This window comes from Macaca thibetana, chromosome 1 (genome assembly GCF_024542745.1).
Source record: "Macaca thibetana thibetana isolate TM-01 chromosome 1, ASM2454274v1, whole genome shotgun sequence".
Classification (NCBI taxonomy): Eukaryota; Metazoa; Chordata; class Mammalia; order Primates; family Cercopithecidae; genus Macaca; species Macaca thibetana.
Genome location: NC_065578.1, coordinates 206,088,477 through 206,105,572, shown reverse-complemented (window position 1 = coordinate 206,105,572; position 17,096 = coordinate 206,088,477). Strand labels below are relative to the sequence as shown.

Below are 17,096 nucleotides of genomic sequence, written 5' to 3'. Positions count from 1 at the left end.
CCATGTAACTCACCCATACCGCATCCCTCGTTCATTCCAGCATGGCTCCTTCTTCACATGTGGTGGTGTTTCTGTTTCTATTGATTCTATGTGATGCCTTGCTTGACCCAACATCATGAATGGAAATTTTTGATGGGCCTAACCCCTTCACTCTGCATTTTCCAGGTAAGGCGTTGGTCTCAACAGGAGCTAAAGTTGTGCTGGGAAAGGACGGCCATGAGAGAGAAGTTTTCCTCTCCCCATAGGTGGCCCCCAGCAGAGAGGCAGGACGGTTTATGCACAAAACTATAGGAAGAATGATTGCCTTTTCTTGCCATCAGAAATTGTGACTTACCTTCTTGTGGCAAGTGGCACTTCATTGGGTGTTCTAAAGACACATTCATCATAGTCCCTGCTCATTGGTGACATAATACCTCATATGAACTGCAAGGACAAGACAAGCATATAAAGAACATTTAGGCAACTAAACAAGTATACTAAAAAATCTTTAGATTGTATATAGGCAAAAGGAAACTGCATTTTCTGATAAATGAATACAAGTCGTAAGAGTTCTTTTGGGGAGGAATGGCCATCTTTCTTCTAGTTACAGAAAATTTTGTAGTGAAGTAATTTAAAAAAAATCTTTATATCCTAATTCATTTAGTAACAAATTAAGTGTATAGTTAAGATTCTCAGTTTCAAGTGAGAGAAATGAAATTCAAATAAGGGCAATATATTTGTTTATGTACCTGAAAATCCTCAAGCTAAACATAGTGGCTCATGCATGTAAGTCAGTTACTTTGGGAGACCAAGGTGGGAAGATCACTTGAGGCCAGGAGTTCAAGACCAGCCTGGGCAACATAACATGACCTCATCTCTACAAAAAAAAAAAAATCACTGGGCACAGTGCATGCCTGTAGTCCCAGCTACTTGTAGTCCCAGCTACTTGGGAGGCTGAGGCAGGAGAATCATTTGAGCCTAGGAGTTGAGGCTGCAGTGAGCAATGACTACATCACTGTACTCTAGCTTGAGCAACAGAACAAGACCCTGTCTCTAAAAGAAAGAAAAAAAAGTTCAAGGGTGGTTCCAGATCCTTGAAAAATGTCTTCAGGAATTTTCTCCAGGCATTTTAGCTTTGCCTTCCTCTCTCTTGATTTCATTCTCAAGCAGGCAATCACTATTTTTTGACAAGATGTCCACCAGAAGCTCCAGGCTAATTTTCTATAGGTTTAACCACCCCGGAAGAGAATTTATCCTTTTCAAAACTTCTAGCATAACCCCTGGGGCTGACAATATTGGTTCTGATAAGCTCAGCATATAACACATACTCATTCCTGAACCACCAGCATGGTTAAAATTCTTATTGACCAGACTTGGACCACATGCCCCACCCCTGGGGTTAGGGGTAAGAGTCAACCCCACCAGAAAACAGACACTGAGAGTCAGGGAGGGGTGGTTCTTTGGTATCACAGGAAGAAGTGGATGTTGGTCAAGCCAAAGCCCCAGATGCCCATAACACTATGCAGAAAGAATGTACATTGTTCTGAGATGCTGATTAAGAAATACAAATCAACCTCAGCTTTTTAAAGTAATTTTAAAAGGTCAACTTGCAGTGTCTTTCATGGAATTTCTGATTACTTCGAGCTAGTAATCGAGTCAACAATAAATTCTTTGTTTCTCTTGCAAACCCACATTGTCCAGGAACATTTCCTGTTAATACCTATTTTAGAGTATTACATGAGTCTTGAGTCTTTCTTTCAGGAATAAAGGTAACAAACTGACAGAGGTAAAAAACAAACAAAAAAAAAGTGGTGGGGTAATTTTAAAATTTTTATATCATAATTGTCTTCAGCAGGAAATTCTATATGGCTGAGTGATTTTTGAACAGAGAGCAAATAATTATTTATATATATTTTTTTCTTTTTTTTTTTCCTTTTTTTTGAGACAGAGTCTCGCTGTGTTGCCCAGGCTGGAGTCCAGTGGTGCCATCTCGGCTCACTGCTGCAAGCTCTGCCTCCCGGGTTCACGCCATTCTTCTGCCTCAACCTCCTGAGTAGCTGGGACTACAGGCGCCCGCCACCACGCCCCGCTAATTTTTTGTATTTTTAGTAGAGACGGGGTTTCACCGTGTTAGCCAGGATGGTCTTGATCTCCTGACCTTGTGATCCGCCTGCGTCGGCCTCCTAAAGTGCTGGGTTTACAGACGTGAGCCACTGCGCCCAGCCTAGATTTTTTTAAAAAGATAAAAAGCAATCACTATGTTTAGTACATGCAATGAAAAAAACATGAAAGAAACTCTCTCATGGGCTAGATACTGCCATTTCCTGGGACGGCACTGTAATGTCTATCTCCAGTTCTAATTTTCTTTTTCACCTCAAAATTTTAGTATTCACTGTGACTTATATTTGATTTGTTGGATCCTTAATAATGGCTAAATTTAATTCCACTTTTTCTTTCATTAGAATCAGGGCCAGGTTTTTAAAAAGAAATCCACACACTATAAACTCAAAAACCAAGTTGTATTAAAAGTCAGATTTTCAACTGCATGGAGAGTCAGCGCCCTAACCCCTGCATTAGTCACAGGTTAACTGTATATGTGTACACATGCACATACATCTAGTGTTTATATATATTCAAATATACATACACGTTTGCTGTGTTTTTCATAACGTAATAAGCGCTTCCTATGCAGCAGGCACTGTGTTGTATGGGAGACCATCTTTGCCTTACGGAGCTTACATTTTAGTTGGGGAGATCATGACAAACAAATGAATAAATACATCAGCCAGATGATTAAAGACCGTGATCAGAGCCATGTAGAAAATAAACAGGGTGGTGAGACAGACGAAAGCTGGGAGAGCCTATTGTAGGTGGAGGTCAGAGAACCTCTCTGAAAAGGTGACATCTTCAGTAGGGCAGTAGGGCCTCATGGAGGTGAATGATCAGTCACTACAGCAGAACAGAAGGCAGGCCAGTGTAATTGGAGTGAGGTCAGTGGAGTAGGTAGGAGACAAATTAAGCAGGGCTTCATAAACCATGGTAGAAATATAAATTCGATTCTATATTTCAAATATAGAAATATTCATCATGAAGGGATTCATGAAGTCATGAAGGGATTCATAGCCAAGAAGTGGCATAACTTGATTCAAATATTAAAATGGTCACTTGTGCTCCTATAGAAAGAATGTGTGTCTCTATGAGAAATAAAATAGGGGCTTAAACAAGAAAGAGATTCCTCTAACATAAAAGCATTGTGGACGGGGTTAAGGATCCCAGATGGGCCCAACAGCTCCACGTCCATCAGAAACCTAGTCTTCTCTATCACCCTACCCCATTGTCTTAGAAAATAGTTCCCATCCACAGACGTGCAAGATGGTCAGAGCAATTCCTGACATTTTGTCTGAGTTCTGGACTATAAAAGAGAAGGAGCAAAAGAAGACAGAAGTGTTCCCATCCCGTCCAAATCAGCTTCCCTGAAGCATCCTCTTTCAAAGTCACACAAAACACTTCCGCTTACATCTCATTGGCCAGAATTTAGTTACACGGTTACACTTAGCAGGGGAGGTGAGGAAACATGGTCTTTCACTTATGATGTCTACGTTAGTAAGATACTTACAGCTATCAGAACAAACAACCAAAATACTCTTAATGGCTCAAACATGATACAGGATTGCTTCTCACTCATATGAAGTCCAAAATGATGTTCTGGATTGGCAAGTGGTTTTCCTTCAAGCAGGGATCTAAGGACCCAGGTTTCTTCTATCTTGTGCCTCTTTCATCTTCAACACTTGTCTTCCAATATCTTGTTACTTATCTGCATTAAGCTGTAGAACGATAAATAGCATAGAGAACCATCATGGGTTTCTGTAGGCCAGGACTACAGAAGTGTGAGTAGAAGGGACACATCGCTTCAGCTCAGTAATGGCCAGAACTCAAGCACACCATGCACATAACCACAAGGGAGGCTGAGAAATGGCATCTGGTTGTGCCGAAGAAGACGACCTGGGCTCATGGCATGACCAGCCAGCAGCCTCTACCACTGGGGAAATGAGTCCAGCCAAAAACTAGAGTTCCGTTACCAAGAAAGAACCTTGGGAGATAGGTGGCACTTTGTGTCACAGGAGGCAACAGTGAATACAGAAGATCGGTTCCACTAAAGAGCTAGCAAGCACATAAATACTTGCTGTCTGCCAGCAATGACAGGGCAAACTTAGAACCAAAAGATGACATAGTTCTACTGCAGATTCTGTTTTGCAATGACGCTTCTGCACAAATATCTCAAGGATTTGCTTTTAGGCCACAAAACATTCTCAGAATGAAATTGCTATGATTATGCAATTTAATTGTTATTAATTATTTGATTTTATTAATATTATAGAAAGCTTTTTAACAGTCTAGATGTGCTCCATAATCAGATATGAAGGCTTTACATGTTTGGCCATATAGAGAGAAACCTAGTATTAGTGATGTAACATTGCTGTAAACCCAACTGAAGAAATTCCTGGTTGTGAGCTTTTACATATAAGGTGTTCATTTTGAAATGCTACTTCTATGTTCCAAATTTCTGTTTCCATTGATCATTTATTAATTTGGTTTTTTAAATCTTGAGTTTTATTTAATCTACAAAATATGCTACTGCAAAAGAGAAGGGTACTGGCTGGGGGAGCCCACATGTGAATCCCAATGCTCACAACCATTCTCACTCAAATAATTAACATCTGGTGGACATTTACTATGATGTTCTAGGACAGCTTAGTGAGTCCAGCATAAGTGTAGAACCTTGAAAGGATAGACCAGCAGGCCTTAAAAATACAAAGGAGAGAAAAAACAAACATAATGACACTAGGAGGAGAAGGAGTAGATTTGAATATATATGAATCAATCAGAAAGTAGAGTTAATTTAGTTAAGTGGTCAAGAGCACAATATTTGAATTATGTCGGACCTATATTCAAATTCTCACTCCGCCACTTCAAAACTATGTAAAACTGGAGAAGTCACTTAACCTCTCTGAGCCTCACTTTCCTCATCTGTAAAAAACGGAGGATAATAACAACCTCATAAAGTGCCTGGTGTAGTCAATGCCTGGATCATACTATAGTAAACACATGAACAATCGTGGCGATGATTAATAACCAATGGGTTAGCATACCACTAGTCCATCCAGGGCTTGATGCCAGATGCAGCTGAGTGCTAAAAAGACAGATCTTCTGTAAAGACCTTTGCAGAAACTCCAACAAGTCAGACTGGACAGCATGCATGACACAGTCAGGAAATCTCACGTCACATGTTTAAGTCCTAAATGTTTGACAATGTCTCTAAGCGTCCCAGGAGTTCAGAAGAAAAAGACTTGTGATAGAAGGGAGACCTGGGCTTCATGGATTGGAACTTGTCCTGAGCTTTGAAGGCTGTATAGGGTTGGCATAGGTAAAAGAGGAACATTTAAGGTGTCTGTGCCTGGGACAGAGTAGTTACCTCAAAACAGAATAAATGAATGAATGAATGAATGAGCAGGAACAAAAGACTAAGACAGCAAGTCTAGTTCGTGAGTGAATGGACTCCTTAATCACTACCTCTGGTGGGTGTTAATGTGTTGGGAGATGCATTGGCTACAGTGTGGGGAACCATGTGAGCAGAGCTTTCTAAACTGGGTGAGGAGTTTGGGTTGAAGTGTGGAGGAATTATGGAGCAGAGGAGGAAAATGATGAAAGCAGTACAAAGATCAATTCAGGGAGGGTCAGGAATGTGTCGCACGAGGAAGCTGGAATGCAGAGAAGTCAGTCAGGAGTCTGCATGTGGAACTCGATGAGAGGTAAGGATGCTTGGCTGAGGAACCGGCAGTGAGACTCCAATAGGGATGGCAGTGGGCATGGGACCAGAGGCTCAATCAGGTCCTCAGATAAGGGGATGAAGAAGGAGATAAGCTCGTGGTTGGCTCATTACTGACTATAGAATTAGCAGGAACTCTAACAGACATGAAAATTGAAGAGAGAAAACCGAAGAGCAGGGGAAGATGGTGAGCTCAGCGATGTCTTTGTTAACTGAGCTAGCGATGAGATACACAGGTGGAAATACCCAACAGGCAGTTAGAAGTACAAAATTAGAACTCCAACACAAGAATAGAGAGGGACTTGGAAGTCGTTACAATAGAGACAGTAAACAAAGGCCATGAAATGTATTAGGTCTCTGAGGTGTTAGTATAAATAGAAAAAACTAGAAAATCAAAGACTAAGTCTTGCACAATATATAACTCTAAAATATGAAAATTTCCAGGAGTACTCAGTGTGAATACATGAACCTCGACTGAATCAGTGTCCTTACTAGGGCCTCATTGTGACTCCTGTGGTGCCTGGAAATGCCAGGGGTATTTTTGTCTTTGTGGGCTCCTTTCTTCATTAAAAATAAAATTTAAAAGTATATGAATTTGTTCTTACATACTTGTGATTATTATTTTTTTCATTCTGATTTGATTTTATTTATTTTTTTGAGACAGGGTCTCACTCTGTCACCCAGGCTGGAGGACAGCAGTGCTATCTTGACTAACTGCGACCTCCGCTTCCCAGGCTCAAGTGATCCTCCCACCTCAGCCTCTCAAGTAGTTGGCACTACAGGCATGCACTACTACGCTAATTTTTTTTTTTTTTTTTTTGTAGAGACGAGGTTTTGCCATGTTGCTCAGACTGGTCTTGAACTCCTGGGCTCAAGCAATCCTCCCACCTCGGCCTCCCAAAGTGCTGGGATTACAGGTATGAGCCACTGCACCCGGCCCTGATTTTAAAATAAATTAAAATCAAACGTTTTCATGAGCCCCTAAAAGTATCTTGGTTCCCCACTATGCATAACAGAGAAGTCAGACCTGATCATTACAAGATCGTGTGATAGTGGGAACAATCCAATGTGTAATGTCTTAAAAAGTATGTATAGTTGACTTCAGAAAGAGTGTGTATGTATGTGCATGTAAGGGGAAGTCTGCTTCTCTTTTTATGCTATAAGCTAGTATTTTAATTGTCCTTGATTCTCATAGGTCAAACCTTCATTCAACTTCTGGGCAAGAGCAAACCAACAGTTATCATACTTCACTGTCTTTAAGAAATCAATTTTATGGGCCAGGCGCGGTGGCTCACACTTGTAATCCCAGCACTTTGGGAGGCTGAGGTGGGTGGATCACAAGGTCAGGAGTTCAAGACCAGCCTGACCAACATGGTGAAACCCTGTCTCTACTAAAAATGCAAAAATTAGCCAGGCATGGTGGCACGTGCCTGTAATCCCAGCTACTTAGGAGGCTGAGGCAGGAGAATTGCTTGGACTCAGGAGGCAGAGGTTGCAGTGAGCCAAGATCGTACCATTGCACTCCAGCCTGGGCAAAAGAGCGAGACTCCATCTCAAAAAAGAAAAAAAAGAAAAGGAATCAATTTTGTTTTTATTTTAGCTTTTATTTTTTTAGAGACAGCATCTCGTTCTGTTGCTCAGGCTAGAGTGCAGAGGTGCCATCATAGTTCACTGCCGCCTTGAACTCTTGGGCTCAAGTGATCCTCCTACCTCGGCCTCCTGCGTAGCTGGGACTACAAGCATGTGCCACCACACCCATAAAATGCATATTAAAATGTTGGGTTCTGCCACTCAGAGAATATGATTCCCTTGTTAACATGATCTTGTATGCCTCAAGAGGAGTTATTTTTAGGATGATAGTATGTAGTCTTGATGTGTGGTGGGACCTAATTCCTGTTTCCTGAATAAAGTGAAATCTAGAACTTAAAAATATACCTCCGTCCCAAAATTGGAAGCTTGAGACAGGTTAATTTAATTGTAAAGAATTTCAGGCTGGATATGGTGGCTCACGCCTGTAATTCCAAAACTTTAGAAGGCCAAGGTAGGTGGATCGCTTGAGCTCAGGAGTTCAAGACCAGCCTGGACAACATGACAAACTCCTGTCTTTACAAAATATACAAAAAATCAGCTAGGTGTGTTGGTGCACACCTGTAGTCCTAGCTACTTGGGGAGGCTGAGGCAGGAGGATCACCTAAGCCTGGGAGGTCGGAGCTGCAGGGAGCCATGATTGCACCACTGCACTCCAGCCTGGGCGATATAGTGGGATCCTGTATCAAAAATATATATAAAATAAAATAAAATGAATTTCAAGGCTCAAAAGAAGAAACAGATGAATTAGAAGTCAGAAGATGTTGAAGGGTTTGCTTCATCATAGCAGAGATTCCAGGCAGAGCAGCAAGGGCTCAAATATCAAGAAAATGATACAAAGGGATACAGTTAAGGAACTACTTCAACAACACAGTTCAAGTCAGTTCACAAACATTTACTGAGCATCTACTATGTGCCAAATACTGACACTTCCAGGGTGGAGTAGGGAGTTGGGGATGTTGGGAGGCAGAGAGAAAACACATAAAATAAAAACATAGGAAAAGAAGTTCAGTAGGTACAGGATATTTCTTTAAGAGTCAAGGTGAGAAAAAGATGCCGAGGAGTGATATCCAAAGTGGCAGATGACTCAGAAAGAATTAGAGCACTAAGAGCCTCTTGGAGATGGTCACAGGGAAGTCACTGGCAGCTCTGATGACAGCTGCTTCCATGGAGTGGTGGATGTGGAGGACTGCTAAGTAGCAGAGGTTGTTCCTGAGGATCCTGAAGCCTGGCCAGGAGCAGCAGCAGAACTGGCTGGTTTTACAAGTGCCTGCTTTGGCATAGTCTGGAACTAACGTAACATAAAAGCCAATGTGAATCCAGGGCTTGCCATGGACCATGCATTGTTCCAGGCATTTTGCACATCATTTAATCCCCCCATCAACCTCTGCAGTAGGTACTAACTTTAAACCCATGTTTCACAGATAGGGAAACTGAGACACAGACGGTTTAAGTCACTTGCCTAGATCATACAACTAAGAAGTGGTAGAGCTGGGATAAGAGCCCAGGCTCTCTGACTCTAAGCCCTGTGCTTTATCTGCTGGCTGATACTGATACTGAGTGGTCTCTGGACATCTTTGTAAATCACATACTGACTTGGCCGTTGGTTTTGTTGTTGCTGTTCTTATATCAATTTACAGAGGCAAGGGAAGCAGAGAGAAGTGGTGTGTTGACACAGCAGTACAGCAGCAGAAGCAGCACTGGCATCCCCCGCATAAGCCTGGGTGACTTTCCCACAGCTTAAACCTTGGAGTAACTGCAGAGAAGGGGGATTTGAAGCTCTGAGCATTGTGTGAAACAGAGCCAGGAAATGCAAAAGAAGTCGACCGAGGTCCCCAGAAAGGGGAAGTGGGGACACCATTCAAAAGAACAAACATCTGACCATTCCCTGGCCTAGATCTATGTCAACATCCTTGGAACCCCCTAAAGAGAAAAGTTTTTCTTAAGAAGAGGTGACTTTGTTTTCTCTCCCTGAACATTTAGGAAATGCCGGGGTTTCAAAACCTTTCCTCATTAGGCCCAGGTAGTTTTAGATTCACAGCACTGGCTTTCGCTCATGGGTGCAAAGCACATTCCGAACAAAAAACATACTGCCTGACATTATTAAAATTAAATATGTGTGTGTGTGTGTATATAAATATATATACATGTGTGCATGTGTGTGTGTGTGTGTATATATATATATAGAGAGAGAGAGAGAGAGGGAGAGAATGAGAGAGAGAGACCATCTTGGTTTTTGCTTGAGTACCTAAGAGGAAAAACACAATCCAGGAATAGAGGACCATAATTTGCTTTTTAAAAAAAATCAAAAGTTAATGACATTACTTTATCAGCACGGAGTGTGTGCAATTGACCTGTGGGCCCTTCTCTGTCTGGTAATGAAAATACATGCCTTGGAAATGTGTATGCACGGACAGAGAAAATGGAGGAGATAATTGTCATAATGATCTGGTAATAAAGGTAGACCCTGATTTTTGTGACTACAGTAATTGCTGCTTCTACTGTCACCACAGCTTAAGTGAAATAGTGGTGAAACATCTATCAGAGAAGCCGAAAGGGAGACAGTATTGTCTGTTGAAGAAAAACAGTGGTGTCTGCAATGGCTGCATTACAGATGCCACCGCTGAGGCATCCATGAAAAGAGGTTTGCATGCTTGCCTCTCCAAAGCAACCTGTGCGGAGCTTTCACAAGTCTACGGTGATTATATTTTTAAAAATCTAATACTATTTAAGTACATTTGACCTTGAACAACATGGAGGTAGGGGTGCCAACCCCCGTGAATTCGAAAATCTGAGTTTAACTTTGACTCCCCAAAAACTTAACTATTAATAGCCTACCTGTTGACTAGAAGTCTTACAAATAACATAAACAGTCCATGAATGCATATTTTGTATGTGTCTTATTATATAATGTATTCTTACAGAAAAAGTAAGCTAGAGAAAAGAAAATGTTATTAAGAAAATCGTAAAGAAGAGGGGCTGGGCACGGTGGCTCAGACCTGTAGTCCCAGCACTTTGGGAGGCTGAAGCAGGCGGATCACTTGAGGTCAGGAGTTCGAGACCAGCCTGGCTAACATGGTGAAACCCAGTCTCTACTAAAAATACAAAAATTAGCTGGGCGTGATGGCAGGCACCTGTAATCCCAGCTACTCGGGAGGCTGAGGCAGGAGAACTGCTTGAACCTGGGAGGTGGAGGTTGCAGTCAGCCGATATCATGCCACTGCACTCCAGCCTGGGCGACAGAGTGAGACTCTGTCTCAAAAAAAAAAAAAAAAAAAAAAGAGAAAATATATTTGCTATTGATTAAGGGGAAGTGGGTCATCATAAAGGTCTTCATTCTCCTTGTCTTCAAGTTAAGTAGGCTGAGGAGGAGGAGGAAGAGCGGGGGTTGATCTCCTTGTCTTAGGGGTGGCAGAGGCAAGAGAAAATCAAGGTATGTATCTGTGCCATTCAAACCTGTGTTGTTCAAAGGTCAACTGTACTTTTCTTTAATCCTGTGGTAAATTACAGACTTTATAAAGGGTCCTTTTGTAATTGTGAATAATCACCTCTTAATGGATTTCTAAGGAATGTATCATTCCATGTAGAATGTTCTGAAAGCTAGTTATACCTGTTCTCAGTAACAGATACAAATGGTCATTGCAATAAGAGATGATTATAATGAAGAGTTAACATGAAAAAATAAAATATTCCTTTCTATTACTTGGGAAATGACATTGGGCAGGGAAGGACCGATATAAAACCTCAAAGCTGTGCATTTTTCTGTACATGTCACCTCCAAATGGCTCTGTAGTCTGAAACTCAGACTACCTGTCTTTCTCCTCGAGCTCAGTCTGTCACTGTGTGGCTCAAGAATTCTCTGAGTTAATGTGTGGTGGTTGAGAATGGAATTTACCATAGTCATTTTCCCTCCCAACATATCTATTATAAAAAAAAAAAACAACAAAAACCAAAAACTATCTACAGTGATTTAGAAACTTTGCTTTCTTTCAGGACAACACAGCAAGCTACCATCTCATGTGCTCCAAGAAGAATTGACTCTTCCCCCTACTTCCCCCGTTTCAAGGAGGTGGGGAGGTGGGCAGAGGCACGGAATCCTGGCCTTGGCGATAGGATGTGGTGCGATGCTGTTCTTCTGTATGTACTGTCCCACGGGGTGCCTGAGGATACGGTACTGGCTGCGGTCCAGGTAAATTGGAGACAATCCTAGAAGTCAGAACATCCATCATGCTTAGTAAGATCCTAGGTTGTAACGGCTGCCTTGAGCCTTCAGACTTTTTTTTTATACAGCTCCCGGTCATAAAGCACTCTTTCTGCCTCTGCTGCCATATGTTTTTCCAGCTGGACTTTCACCAGTCTTCCACTCTCCAGAAAGTTCTTACTCATTCAGCCCAAGGGTATCTCATCATCTTTTCTGAGGACTGCTGGAAGTTTCAGCAGGTGTCCTGGCCACATGGAAAATCAAGCTAGCTAAGCTTGCGGATGAAGGTCTCCAATTATGAGTCTGTGCCCCGAGATGCTGTTGCCTTCCTTATTCAATTTAAATTTAGAGAAATTTAAATAAACATATATAAATGCATGAAACTGTATAAGAAAAAAGTCCTTATTAGTATGCATTCTCTGGGACTCAGACATCCTCAGCAAATCCAACAGCAAGGAAATTGAATAACTTTTTGTCTTTTAAGAATAGTTTTTGTCTGAAGATTGGAATCTACCCACTTTTTTACCCTGATCAGCCAGTGACCTCTGAACCTTGCTTTTCATTGTTCATCTCTATTCACCTGGGGCACTGAGGATGTTTTTGCTTTTCCAGATGCTGTTTTTACAACTGGTTGACACAACGGCTAGAGTCACGACTCTTGGGTATGCTTCGTAGTTATTTGCCTATGGGAAAACGTTCACTCTTCCAAACTTTTTTTTTTTTTTTTTTTTTTTTTTTTTTTTTTTAGCGACTGGGTCTCGCTCTGTTCCCCAGGCTGGAGTGCAGTGGCATGATCATGGTTCATGGATCACTGTAGCCTCAACCTCCTGGGTTCAAGCAATCCGCCTACCTCAGCCTGCCTAGTAGCTGGGACTACAGGTATGCACTACCACAACTGGCTAATTCTTAATTTTTTTCTAGAGACCCCAGCCTCCCAAAGTGCTGGGATTGCAGGTGTGAGCCACTCTACCTGGCCTTAATTTTTGTATTTTTTTTCTTTTTTTTTTGTAGAGATATTGCTATGTTGCCCAGGCTGGTCTCAAACTCCTGGTCTCCAGTGATCCTCCTGCCTCAGCCTCCCAGAGTGCTAGGATCATAGGTGTGCACTACTGCATGCAGCCACTTTTCCAAATTCTAACCAAGCAGTTTGTTCTTTGTGATTCAAGCTTAGTTGCTGCCCTGTTGGCCATTTTTCCTTTGGGTGAATTTAGAATTCAGTTCCTCATCCTCAAAAGCCCTAACTGAAAAGGACTTGATGACACATTCAACATGGCAAACCCTTATTGTGAAACTCTCATGAGGACTTGGGCACTGTGTCTCCAGCTCCTATTTTAGTGATAGATTTATATTTGATTTACAATAGAAATTGAGCCCACATCCAGATTTTAATAGTGCCACCCATTCCTTACTGGTGAGACCATCCTCTTCCTACGGTCCACCCCACCAGCCCCAGCTGACTCCCTCTCCTCCCCACTACAGTTTCCCAGCTGTCTCCTGTCACCCTGCTTCCATTTGCTATTGTGTATGCTCCAGATTTTTACCTTCACACAATGAAAACTTCAGGAGCAAAAATTATACCTATGATAATGTAAAGAGATCTGAGAACAACTGAGACTAGCAGTAAAAAATTCAAACTTTTAACAGTCCTACTTTGGGGAGACCAGTTAGATTCAGGGATAGCTATGAAATTGTGCTGTCTGAATTGGTAAAGTATTTTTCAAACTAGATTAATAGGACACAGTATTATGAGGAAATCACACTGATTTTCACTTTCTGGCTTGTTGGTTTCACTAAATGCTTGAATAAGAATATAATTACAATATTTCTAAACGATTTTGCAACTGCTCTGAAGCTTGACTACCTCCCACCACTCAGAAGAATACAAGTGGTATATATCTGGTAGGTTATCCATTAAACGACTGTGACAGATCGTATTTCTGGTTAATTGTTAGTTCCTTATGACCTTAGACTTTGCCTGTGTATTTAATAACACCATCTGCTGTCTAGGGTAGCAATACCACCTTTTTACATGAGGATTACTGTTCTTACTTCGTAAACAAAAGTGCTCAATCTGAGGTGTTGAAACTCTACCAGAGAATTATTTAAATTATACTACCTATGGAAAGCTTAAAGAAAAAAAATTAACTTTCTTCTCTATGGTGGCTTTATTAGCTTCAAGTAAAATATAATTTATACACCGTAAGAAAAGTATTTGTAAAAGATTTACAAGTTGTATTATTGGTCTGCAAAATGAAATGTTTTAAAAGAACCCTTGTTATACTTGTTTTGTTTATCTTCTTCCAGCCGAGATTCTCATTGTATATGATCTCTGAGTAATTTCTCAATAAAACAGACAATTTTTAAAAATTCTCACAAAATTAAATCGAGACGAGACTTAAAAAAAAAAAAAAAAATCATCACCCAATATCATGCCTCTCTGTTTTGAAGCATTCTGAGAATCCTACTGGTTCATAAAAAATATTACAACATCTACTAACACATGGTCTAAATCAGGCAAATGTAGACAGGGTTTGAAGTCAGCTACCTTTGGGTCTCACAGATAGTGGCGCCCATCAAATGAACTCTCCGTGGTCAGACTGAGGTGGGTGGCAGGGGGCAGAGCATTTATGTTTAATTTAACCAGGCCCATGCTGTACAGCACACTAATTTAGTGCAATTCTCCAATCCATGAATCAGAACTTCCTAAAAACAGAAGGGCTCTATGTAGTGGGAGAACTGGCTTGCATCTAAGTTGTGTCTCCTTCATGAGGGGAAACAGCACCTTTCTGAGTCAGGAGGAGGGAACTCCACTCATTTACTCATTCATTTATTTGTTCCTTAAGCCATTGCCAGCCTTCATCCAGAAACGAGCAGAGGTGAATGAAATTGCTGTTTACTTTTACCAGGGAAATGACAGCTCCCTAATAGTGAAAATTTTTTCACAGTAGCGATACTTTTGAGAATCAAGAAAGAGCACTGGAGAATAAAGCATTCCAGGTCAATGTGTGTCTGATTTTGAAGCCTCTGACTTTGGCTATAAACTGTGGCGAGGCTCACAGAACTGACCATGATACACCCAGCACTCGCATAATTCCTAACTTTATGCTAAAATACGGACACTTCAGGCCGGGCGCGGTGGCTCAAGCCTGTAATCCCAGCACTTTGGGAGGCCGAGACGGGTGGATCACGAGGTCAGGAGATCGAGACCATCCTGGCTAACCCGGTGAAACCCTGTCTCTACTAAAAAATACAAAAAACTAGCCGGGCGAGGCGGTGGGCGCCTGTAGTCCCAGCTACTCGGGAGGCTGAGGCAGGAGAATGGTGTGAACCCGGGAGGCGGAGCTTGCAGTGAGCTGAGATCCGGCCACTGCACTCCAGCCTGGGCGACAGAGTGAGACTCCGTCTCAAAAAAAAAAAAAAAAAAAAAAAAAAAAAAAAAAAAATACGGACACTTCAGAGTGGTTTGTTTTTGTGTGTGTGTGTGTGTTTTTAAATCACTTGGAGCCAAAAAGGTTGGCCTGAATACTCACCACATGAAAATAATCAAGAGGTCATTTGCCAACAGAAAACAACTTCAAAAGTACGGAATGTGGAATTCTGAGCCTAAACCATTTGACAGTATCCCAAAAAGGCATGTCCTGACATGTTTTCAGTCTAAGAGGGTTTCAACATTCCAGGCTTTTAAAAGAATGTCTCCTATTACAGGAGCTGCCTATCCTTTTCCACACTCTGAATTCAAGGAATCTGGAAGTCTAATTCTGGAACACCCATTTTAAAATATATTGAGTAATCTTTATATGAAAAGTAAAGTATATGGTGGCTCCTTTTTTGGTTTTTGAAGAATAGTTGAAACAAATTCTTCACCTAAGAAAAACACAGAATTTTTGAAAAACATAGAATTTTTTAAAACTTCATTAAGTTTTCCCATAATCAGACCCGTATAAACAAATGCCATAGTGTAACATGAATGTAACATTTCACCATAGTTAACCAAGTCACAACAAATTTCAAAACATCAGAATTCTTTGAATTTACTTTCATAACACCCTTTATGAATTCTGTATATAGCCTGCAAAGAAGCCACACAGCCATTAAGTAGTAGAATCCTAGGTGAGAATACAAAACCACCTCAAAGCAAGTTTCCGTATCCTGCTGACCTACTCAGCTAAATGCCTGCCTGTGTATGAAACCGTTTTGTCTGTCTGTTTGCTTCTTCAACTGAGGGCCTCTTGAATAATCTGAATAGCCTGTGGATAGTATATTAAGTCTTTGCCCATATATATATATATATGTATGTATATATGTATGTATATGCATATATATACACATATATACACATGTATATATACATATACACACATACACATACAATTATATATAAACACACATACACACACATACATATATGAAATAAGGCAGTCTCTTAAGGAAAGAAAAATGCAAATATTTTCCATAAGCCCTGAGACGTTGAAGTTGGTCTTATATTAATGCTGATACAGATGTTTTGCCCTGGTTAATTTAAACTAAGTATAGACCGTGGTTTAGATTCTCCTAACCTGGGATTAAGCCCAAACCAAACAGACATGATGTTCTCAGATGATGTGATGCTCTGGTAGCCATTTAACCTCCTGACTTTATTTGGATGGCACAGTGCCCCCAAATAATGGGCAGGCATTTACTGGTAGTTTTTCCGCATTGTTTTGTAATCCCATGTGGGTCAGAAGAATGTTGGGCTTGGGTTTGTCAAATTCCTGTGTATTCCCATCACCCCCACCCACCACATGAGAGGTCAGAACAGAAATGATATCAAGGCCAGCACCATCTCCTCCACTCAAGAAAAACCGGCCTAGGGTATCCAACTGACCTGCCTCAGATCACATGCCAGGTGTACGAAGAGAACCTGGGGTCCCCCGGTGATCTCCTGCATGGATATTTACATGTATGCAAAAAAGAACCTATGAAGAAAATATAAATAGGAGGCAGCCCACCAGTGGGCTAAAGAAAGAACTGCAGTTTGGGAAAACTGAATTCTAACTGTCGTTTAACTGCACATTTTCTTTGTTTTAAGACAGATTCCTTATTGCCTTGGTGTCTCGGTTCATAAAGTGAACAGACGCTGATGTTCTTAGCCATTATTAAGAATAATGAATTGGTCTGATAATGCAAAGATAAATAGATGGATAGGAAGATAGGTAGATAATTGAGAGGCAGGTAGACAGAATAAAAGCAGCCTGACAAATGTTTAAAATCCAGCTACCTGTTAAATGCTAAAGAGAAGAGTCCTCAGGAAGTTCACGTGTGTCCAGTTCCCAGGCAAGTTTCAGAACCAGCTTCCTCACTCAGGAATTTGCTTGAAGGGCTGGGAGTCTTGCCAGGAAGTCCATCAAAGTTCATTTGTATTTGCATTTTAGCTGTCTGTGACAAGCTTTGTAGTAAACACACTATATTTAGGCAGTCACTTTGGGGAATCCATCAGTGGTCTCTTGCTAGGGCTCACATCTA

General features: G+C 41.2%; 1 long non-coding RNA gene across 4 annotated transcripts in view; it reads right to left on the bottom strand.

The window, feature by feature from the left end:
* Positions 1 to 17,096, bottom strand: part of LOC126942628 (uncharacterized) — a 42,658-nt gene that overhangs the window by 18,099 nt on the left and 7,463 nt on the right. For all 4 annotated transcript variants that reach the window (XR_007721589.1, XR_007721592.1, XR_007721590.1 and 1 more), the window contains exons 2-3: positions 3,596 to 3,803; positions 335 to 423 (exon numbers count right to left, since the gene is read on the bottom strand). This is a non-coding gene — a long non-coding RNA (uncharacterized LOC126942628). The remainder of the gene's footprint in view (positions 1 to 334; positions 424 to 3,595; positions 3,804 to 17,096) is intronic.